Source organism: Anomaloglossus baeobatrachus, chromosome 8 (genome assembly GCF_048569485.1).
Source record: "Anomaloglossus baeobatrachus isolate aAnoBae1 chromosome 8, aAnoBae1.hap1, whole genome shotgun sequence".
In the NCBI taxonomy this organism is placed as follows: domain Eukaryota; kingdom Metazoa; phylum Chordata; class Amphibia; order Anura; family Aromobatidae; genus Anomaloglossus; species Anomaloglossus baeobatrachus.
In genome coordinates, this window is record NC_134360.1 from 211559501 (window position 1) to 211569500 (window position 10000).

General features: G+C 47.9%; 1 protein-coding gene across 1 annotated transcript in view; it reads right to left on the minus strand.

Moving 5' to 3' along the window:
* Positions 1-10000, minus strand: part of COP1 (COP1 E3 ubiquitin ligase) — a 244101-nt gene that overhangs the window by 10794 nt on the left and 223307 nt on the right. The gene's annotated exons all lie outside the window — the stretch shown is intronic.

Sequence of the window (10000 nt, forward strand, 5' to 3'; positions counted from 1 at the left end):
AAAGACGACATTGTACGGTGTATTTTGTTCCCCCCATTGGCTTATATGGGGATCCTGAAAGAAATGTTAATGCAGAATCCCAGCGTTTTTTGCACACACAAAAACAAACAAAAAAATGCATTAAGAAAACGGACATCTGCACCAAAAAGAAAAAAAAAAAAAAAAAAAGATATTAAACTACTCCTCCCCCTCCCCCCAAAACAAATCAGTGCTTCAGTATGTGAGAAAATGGCCCTAAAGGCCTATTCTGTAGCCCGATAATCGACAAGTGTTCATAAGAACGCACCGTCACAATCATTGGCCCAAGTACACATGCCGCCGATCAGCCGAACCAAGCCGCTGGTTTGCCGGGCTGCATGGGGGCACAGTATTTGCATTGGTACGGGATGTGAATAATCGCCATCACATGCTAATTAATCGCCTCAGTAGAGAGGAAGCAGAAAAATAAAAGTAGCTGTCAAGTGATCGCAAGTAGGCAAACCTCACACGACCACCGCCGGTCAAGAGAAACAGTGTGGGATCCTAACAGTCTGCATGTCACACACAGTTATGAGCTTGCATATTAAACTCCAATTTTTTTTCTCTTTCTTTTTAACATTGTGTGGAACACTTCTTTAAAAGAGGTTGTCCACTACTTTGACATTGATGGCCTATCGTTAGGAAAGAACATTGAGGTCTGATTGGCCGGGATCTGACACATCGCAGCCCCGCCGATCAGTTGTTTTTGTTCCCGGCACCAGGAGTCCGGAAATGCTCAGTCTTCTCATAGTGGCCGCTGACGGGTAGTGCACATCCGCCTCCCATTATAATCAATCGAGGTGGATATGCAATACCCTAGCACTGCCACTATCAGAAGATTAAGCAGCTCCGGAATGGAGAATTTCCAGCTGCCAGGACAGGAATCACTTATCGACGGGGTGCGGTTTGTCGTACCCCGACCAATGATTCTATGATGACCTATCCTAAGGCTAGACCATCAATGTCAAAGTAGTGGACAACCCCTTTAAACAATCATTCTATCCTGTACAGTATTTATCAGCCCCATGTGACCGAGCCATAAACGAGCGCCGATCAAATGGAATATAGTAGAACAGTGGAGCCACAATAGTTTATCGAGGGGAATCTGAACGTCTAAATGCACATTAAGGCTCTACTAGAAAAGGGCAAAATGTATTATGGCTTTGGACATTGGCGTTGTTAAACTGGGCAACACTTAAAAGGTTCTCCCACAAACAAAGTTAATTTAATTTTAATCAATTCCTTTTAAATAGGTTGTCCAAGGAATAGGAAATGGGTTTTCTGGGACTTCTGCCTCGTAGTATGGACCGTGCAGGGCCAGGGAAGAGAAGCGGTGTATAGTAAAGATGTGTCCACCTTGTTTTTTTGTGTGCTTCTTTTCTGCACACAAAAAGCATGTTTTGGCAGGAAAAAAGCAGCTAAAGAGGAAAAAAAAACAAAAAAACAAAACACCTGTTTATTGCACTTTTTTTCACTTGCATTTTTTCCTGCTTCTTTTTTAGTCATGGCAATCGTGGAGGTTTAGGCGCTGTACCCCTGCGATCACTGCCGGGTCTCCAGCTGATGTTACACCCAGGATCCGGCTCTCACTGCCCAGAGTAGTGCCCGAGCAGCTCCCAGCAGTTAAACCCCCTGAATGCTGCGATTCAGAAGGCGGGCAGAGGAATTGCTTGCCTCTCCCTGGTGCTCGGGTCCCTGTGATGCGATCACAGGGACCTGACCGCTGCCATAGTAACCCTGAGTCATCACCATGACGACCCCAGGTTACTGAGCTACAGAGAGCTTCACACACCATGCTGTATGCACGGCCTGTGAGGCAAAGTGGTGCGCTGTAATCCCCTGTAGTGATAAAGCATTGTAGAGGATTATAAACCAGAAAAATAAGAAAACCGCAGAAACAATTGACATGCAGCTTTTTTCAGCAATAAAATCTGCAAGGCAAAAAAGCAGCGTGTGCACAGCAAGTCACCATCCTCAGACTTGGCTGGGATGACTTTTTTTGGCTTTTATTGACTTCAATAAGCAAGGAAAAACGCATAAACGCCACGTGGGCACAAGGCCTAAGCATTTTTTGCTAATTTGGTAAAGTTCTAAAAAAAATAATAAATAAATAAATATGTTCTATGGGAAAACTTGTGCAAAAAAACGAAAAAACATCCCAATATGTCAAATTTGCAGAGCGCCAGTCATCTTTACAGTATCAGGTGGGACAACGTAGGACCCCATTTGTCTTTCCAGTTATTAGCATATGCTCTATTTAATGAATGTTGCATCAGGAAGGAATGATCTTCGTGAACTATTAAAGAGGCAGATCGCTTCTGGAAACAGATTTTTTTGGTGACAGAACGACAAAGAACTAAACCTTCACTGTTTGCACCGGAATTGATTGATCGATGCATTTGTGAACCCTGCAGTCTACCGACAAGCGTTATGGTGCTGAATGCAGGACACTTGGTGGATTCCTGTAAAGGGTGCTTTACACGCTGTGACATCGCTAGAGATCTCGTTAGCGATGTGACACTCCAGATCGCAGATAAGATTTCCCGAGATCGCACATAGGTCATTTTTTTGACACAGCGGTCACATGTGCGATCTCGGCAAATCATATCTGCGATCTGGCGTGTCATATCGCTAGCGATGTCGCAGCGTGTAAAGCACCCTTTACTCTAGACAGAATGGGCCTCATCTATATTTCACAATAATTTATTCTCCCTACAAAATGGATGCAATTAACAGTGAGGACTCCATAGTTTTCCTTTTGAGCCTTGATGGACTAAAAAATAAAAATAAAAATAAAAAAAGGCAGTGAAACAAAAGTTAATGTGCAGGACCTCTGTCTCCAAGCTGTATAGGCAGAGCTCAGCCGCACTCACCTCTGCACAGACGCCGCGGCCTGGCACCTGCACACCGGCAGACGCTCCAGCAGCTGGAGATCAGAGGTAAAGGCTGCTACCTCGGCCTTGTGCCGTCTGTAGGAAATGTTCAGGGCATCTCAGGTCTCCGTTATGAGTGAATAAGCTTTTACAATCCTATTTTTAGTTGTTTTACCGGTAATTATATTTTGCACAATCTGCTTTTATATCATTAAGTGGCATAATGGGAGGCATTTTTTAGCTCTTGAGCTCCACCATGGTGGGAAGGTGAAATCGATTGTTAACCATTAATAACATAGCTGCTTTTGAGCAGAAACCGTGCCTCACATCCCCACGACTTGCTGTTGCTATACTGGTTTAGAGCTCCAATATTGCTGTAAACAAAAACAGCCGAGTTGCAGACAAGTCACATGTTGCCTAAAAGTCTATGGAGAGTGTGAGAGTGACTACTGACAAAAAACTCCAACACATATGGAAACATTTGGGACTGTTACCATTGTGGTATGTCACAAGCTGCACCGCAACAACATAGGAAATCTGTTTATAGAACGTTGCATTGTGTCGCTGCGATTCCAGTTTTCCGTGAAAAACATTTTCAAAACACCATAATACTTAACCCCTTCACGCCGGGCGTTTGGCTTTGGCCTTTGCCTGGGTATCTGGTGCAGGTTTCTGAAAGAATAGGTGAAAGTACGAGTGTGTCCTCTACCCCTGGGCCGCCAGGCACACCGGTCAGGTGTTCTTTCACCTATTCTTTCAGAAACCTGCACCAAATACCCACATGGCCAAACCCAGATGAAAGCTCTGTAAAAGGCCGAAAAGTTGGTGTGTTATCCATTTTCGCAGAAAATGAAACTTAAAGTAGCATTTTGAAACTTCTGCATTGGTCTCATTTCATGTGCCAGAGCTATTTTCTATACAGCAAGCAAGGTATAGTGCTGCAGAGGAGTAGAGCGGAGGGCACCCGTGGAAGCTCAGTTCCACTGGAGCAGCAGGACATTAGATAAAGTTTGATTTGTGACATGGACTTGATATGAACCTCAATGGAAGTCACTGATGGGGCAGTTGGAGTCTGGGAGAGGGTGGGCAGGGTTTTCCCATTTTTTGTTTGCTGCACACTACATCCGATCACGTTCTTGTTACCAACCCCCCCCCCCCCCCCTCGTCTCACACTGGGCCGAGCACTGAGTGTACCTGAGTACAGCGACACTCGAGGTGGTGGTTAACATATGTAAAGCACCCGAATTCTGGTTTTGTTTTTTGTAAATTCTGTCTTTGGTCCAACCTTCAATCTCAGGTTCACTCATCTCTAGAGAGGAGCCAACTTTATGTTAAGATATAATGTTGAGTAATCCATAGTTACGGTGACCCCCAGTAATGCAGCCAAGAAAAGGGGTTATCTAATAGGGAATAAATTAGTTAGGTTGTGCTATAATGCGATACTCAGATAGTGAGCACCAGTAGTTCTAAATAAATTCACTGAACAGACCGCTAAAGTCCAAAAGGGGCAAGAAAGAAAAAAAAAAAAAAAAAAGGAGAAGATACACAAAAAGGAGAAGATACACCTGGCTCTTGAAATGCATAGATCATCTACTCCAGTTTCGAAGAATCAGAGGGAGATGAAAATCTCCGGAACGGGTCATCTCACTAGGAAAAAGCTCAGACTAAAATCTGATCGTTTAGCCGTGATTCACAGATGCAAATAAGATACATAAACATCTGAGGATTTGGTGCATCCCTATGCAGTAATATTATATTATTATATATATATATATTATATGTATATATATACGGTATATATATATTATATGTATATATATATATATATATATAATATTATATGTATATATATTGTGAGGTATCAACCGGCTGTATTACAAAGGGCCGGTATGTTTTGCAGAAGCGTGGGTGCTCTGCAATGTGAAGCTGGCTGGGACCTGTGGTTCCACAGGATTGCATTACATGCAGAGCCATGGAAGGGTGTGTGATGCTGATTACACACTCCTTACCACCTGTGGGTGTGGCTCCAGGGGCTAAAGCAATCCTGTCTCTGAACCTGGGAGAAGTGTGTCTAGGGCAGTCTAGAGAGAGACTGGCTCTAGATGTCCAGTGTGTGGACTGGAAACAAGTTAGAGCAGAGCCAGGAGCTTTGGGTGTATCAGCCTGCATGGAGGCTGATCACAAGGCTCTGATATTGAGTCTGAGGTGAGTGCAGCCAGGCCAGGGCTGTAGGGCCGAATCTCTCCAGGAGGAGAGACAGACAGGGGTCTGCAGAGGGCCCTGGGGGCTGGAAGGAACCTTGGCTAGAGTTGTACGCTGGCAGGAGCCAGAGAGTGGGGAAGTTGCTAAACTTCCATTATGGACTTATTGTTTATGTTTGAGGGCAGTTTATGCTGAGTGTTTTTAATAAACTGCCAGAATTTCTATGAAGAGACTGTGTACGTGTGTTGCTGAAGCTACCTCACACCGCTGCAAGCGAGTGAAACCCCCACGTTGCAGGGCGCAACGTTACATATGGTGGAGAATGCGGGCATGCGGTCTGGTTGCTAGGGGCAACGGCCTAGGACATATTCCTGTGGATACGGACTGCTTGCGGTGGGTCGGCGAAAATTTTTTGAAGCGGTTTGCGGTGGATCGGCGGGTCCACGAAAATTGTCTGCGCGCTCAAGCAGCTGGCGGTGGATCGGCGGGTCCACGAACAGGGACAGCGCTCTCAAGCACCTGGTGGTGAATCAGCCGGTCGTTGGGGACCCGTGCTGCAGTGGCGAGAGTCCAGCGACTGGAGGTTCCAGGCCAGCCGGAATTGCAAGGCCCTGCTTGGTGAGCAGTGATACACCACAGGCTGGAGATCCTGGTTGTACGGGCGGTACAACCCGGAAAGGTAAGTGGTTCTCTAACCCCCCCCCCCTGTCTTTGACCACCGGGTATTACCCATTGGAGCGCCCCTCCTGTGCCTCTTTTTCGTTACAGCATGGAGGAGCTCCTGAACCAGCTGCTGCAGAGCCAGCAGCACCAACAGCATGTGCCTGGAGGTCCAGTGACAGCAGTGGGGGCTAAAAGCCAAAAAGAGGGAATGGTCCCTGCGAACGTTGTGGAGGAGCTGTACCAGTTCCTGGTCCAGGGAAAGCAGGAGCTGTCGGTGTGTAGCGATGTCACAGCCATGGACCAGTTTGAGCGTTCCCTTCAGGGGCCAGTATGGACACTGGGTGCCCAGGGAGACAAGGGCAAACGGTGTGAACTGGGGGCTAAGGACATTGCATGGAAACCGCAAAAGGGGGCGGAGTCCCAGAAGGGAATAGTTGCCCATAAGGGGGTGGTTGCCCATAAGGGGGTGGTTGCCCATAAAGGGGTGGTTGCCCATAAAGGGGTGGTTGCCCATAAAGGGGTGGTTGCCCATAAGGGGGTGGAGTCCCATAAAGGGGTGGTTGCCCATAAGGGGGTGGAGTCCCATAAAGGGGTGGTCGCCCATAAGGGTGCGGAGCATCCCAAATCCAAGGGTGAAGTGGCACAGATGGACTGTAGCCAGGGACAACAGTGTTCATGCCACAAGTGTCCTGTTTGCAATATAGACCACCCATCCGACGAGAAGCCACGTCTGTGTTCCGTGGAAGTGGATGGGGAATCTGTAACAGGGGTCGTAGACTCAAGGAGCTTGGTGACCATGGTGAGGGCCACTTCTGATGTCAACTTGATTCCTGGAAGGAAGATCCACGTCGGCTGCACCCACAATAATGAGACAGAATACCCGGTATCCAGCGTGGTCATTAAGACAGCCTGGGACAGTGGTTCTCATGATGTTGGAGTAGTCTCAGATTTACTGCACCCAATTATTATAGGTTGGGACTCTAAATTATTTGTGCACTTGTGGAAGCAGGGAGACGTATACGGTTGCTTGTGTAAGAGCCGGAACAGCCCAAAGGAAACCCCACCACATTGGGAGGTGAAAAGGGGTCCTTGTTGTGCAGTTATGTGTGGTAAGGAGGAGATAGCACCTCCTAAAATTGACTGTCCTAAGTTAGGGGTGACCAAAGAAAATGATGGACGGACCCAACTTAGTGACATAAGGACTAAGGGAATAACCGATAGTGTGACCGTTAAAAACGGGGTAGCTCCAGAAAGGGAGGCAGATATCTGGTTAAGTGGGGACATGATAGTCCAGGATGCCAGGGGGAGTGATGATGACTCCAGTAAAGACACTGACTCTAGTAAGGTGACAAACGAGTACAGTGTGGTACAGATGGGCGAGAAGGGCAAAACTTCCTCCCGACGCCGAAGACGTAATAAGCGCTGAGAGGGGGCACAGTGTAGGCCGTCTGAGGGTGCAGAGAAAGTGACATGCCTGGTTAATGAAGACATGGTGCTAATAACACCTGCTACGGTGGAGTCAGACGGTGATATCCTACAAAAGACTGAGGAATCAGAGATTGAACTGACACATTGTGACGACAGAAATCAGCGGGCTGCAAGTGCAGAGAAGGAGCCAACCAAGGACGTAATGGTGGTGGTCCCTATGATTTCAAAGTGTGAAGTTGATAGTCTGTCAGGCGAGAGTGGTATAGGAAATGGAATCCTAGAGAGTGTGGGGGAAGGAATAATCCCCAACAGTCGTGGTGAGCAGACTGGTGAACTACCAAGTGCTGGGGTGGATGACAGCGAATTTAGCCCCAAATCTCTAAAAGGAACAGAGTGCCATGTTGAAGGGTGTGACACCCAGGCTGAGGGTGACACGGCAGAGACCCCAGAGGAAGTGGAAGATAATGCAGTGAAGAAACAAGAAACAGCTGGCGCTGAAGTGAAGAGAGCCTCTGAGGAGGTGAAGTCTGGACCAGAGGTCTCATCCAGGACTGGGAGCCTGACTGACCTGCTTGGTAAAACTACGATGGAGGATATAGAGAAGGTCGTGGGTAAGGAGTGTAAGAAACCCAAATGTTCTGAAGCTGAGATGGAAGAAGCCTCAGAAATAGTGTGTCGTAGACCAGAGAGGTCCGCAAGTGAAGACTCATTCAAGAGGATGAGCAAAGACCATCTGCAACAAGAGATACTTCTTAGGCAGGCTACTGAGAGTCGAGTAAGGGAGCTGGAGAAAGAAGTGGCTGAGCTCCGAAGTCGCTTGGCAGAGTACCAGTCCAAGTCCCAGGGAGCCTTGGAGCAGATGGAGCAGCGAGTGTCAATCCTGACCAAACTTGTTGTAGCTGGGGAGGCCCAAAGAAAGCTGACTCTGGAAGCTAAACTTGACAAGCATGTGGCAGGGATGAATGAGACTTCTGTAGTCAAGTGCATGGTGGATATACCTGAGGACTTAAGAGAAGCGTGTGCCACCGAGTGCATGCATGACGAATTTAAGAGAGCTGTGGAAGCGTGTGAGGTCTACTGTACCCCAGGGGCTGAACAGTTAGTGATATTGTCTACCAGTGAAATTACTGGGCAGCGGGTGGCTATTCTAAAGGACATGGACTTCAGATGTGTTCGTATGAAGTGGCAGGTCCAACTGCAAAAGGAAGAAGCCACTAGACAGCTAGAGTATAAAAGGAAAGCGCAGAGTCTGGCGAAAGATATCGTCCAAGTACCCCGGGCTCTGGTGGGGAGAGTCATTGGAAAAACCGGACGAGTCATGCAAGACATGGTGAATAAGTCGGGATTGGTGAGATTAAGAATCCCTGCTGCTAATGAGTGCAAGATACCCAGGGAAGCTGGTATGGTTCCGTTCGTCTGTGTCGGGACTGTAGAGAGTCTTGGAAACATTCGAAGCCTTATTGAATATCGGGTACACCATGTACGTGACATGGAGCGGTTGTGGCAAGACAACCTGAAAATTAAGGAGCAGCTTCGCCAACTGTGTGGGGGACAGCAGCCGTCTTCCACCCGTTGTTCAGTGGAAAGAAGTGGAAGATGGCGTGTCGGTCCAGTAGTTCAGACGCGCGATAAAAGGAATCGCCGACAGAGAGGTAACCTACACTGTACTGTAGATAGTGGCCGCTATGAGCTTGGAGTTCCCGACAGTAGCCTTGGGGGTACTCGAGAAAGCCTAGGTTCGGACAAGACTGTAGGTTTGACTGGGGACGTGTGTCTCTACTGCGGTGACCCTGGGAGGGGGTCAGGGAGAGAACGGTCTGGAAATGGGACGTCCTTTAACCCTAGTTTGACAAGACAGAGTTTGGTGACAGTGTTGGGCGATGTCTCAGGGACTACTGCTCTTGGACGGCCCTCTCGACTGGTGGGGCATGGCAGCGGGGATGCCCTGTCTCGCGGCCCCAGGTCATTGGCAAGTGTTCTCCCCTACGGGTTTGAACAGAGGGGGAGGGTATGTGAGGTATCAACCGGCTGTATTACAAAGGGCCGGTATGTTTTGCAGAAGCGTGGGTGCTCTGCAATGTGAAGCTGGCTGGGACCTGTGGTTCCACAGGATTGCATTACATGCAGAGCCATGGAAGGGTGTGTGATGCTGATTACACACTCCTTACCACCTGTGGGTGTGGCTCCAGGGGTTAAAGCAATCCTGTCTCTGAACCTGGGAGAAGTGTGTCTAGGGCAGTCTAGAGAGAGACTGGCTCTAGATGTCCAGTGTGTGGACTGGAAACAAGTGAGAGCAGAGCCAGGAGCTTTGGGTGTATCAGCCTGCATGGAGGCTGATCACAAGGCTCTGATATTGAGTCTGAGGTGAGTGCAGCCAGGCCAGGGCTGTAGGGCCGAATCTCTCCAGGAGGAGAGACAGACAGGGGTCTGCAGAGGGCCCTGGGTGCTGGAAGGAACCTTGGCTAGAGTTGTACGCTGGCAGGAGCCAGAGAGTGGGGAAGTTGCTAAACTTCCATTATGGACTTATTGTTTATGTTTGAGGGCAGTTTATGCTGAATGTTTTTAATAAACTGCCAGAATTTCTATGAAGAGACTGTGTACGTGTGTTGCTGAAGCTACCTCACACCGCTGCAAGCGAGTGAAACCCCCACGTTGCAGGGCGCAACGTTACAATATATATATATATATATATAAAAAAACCCAATCTATATATGTGGCTAATCAAAATGAGTATGGGTCACCAGTGGCAATGTATTTGTATGAGCTAATTAGCCAACCCATTGTTACAGACCAGACAAGATGGTAACTGTGGACTG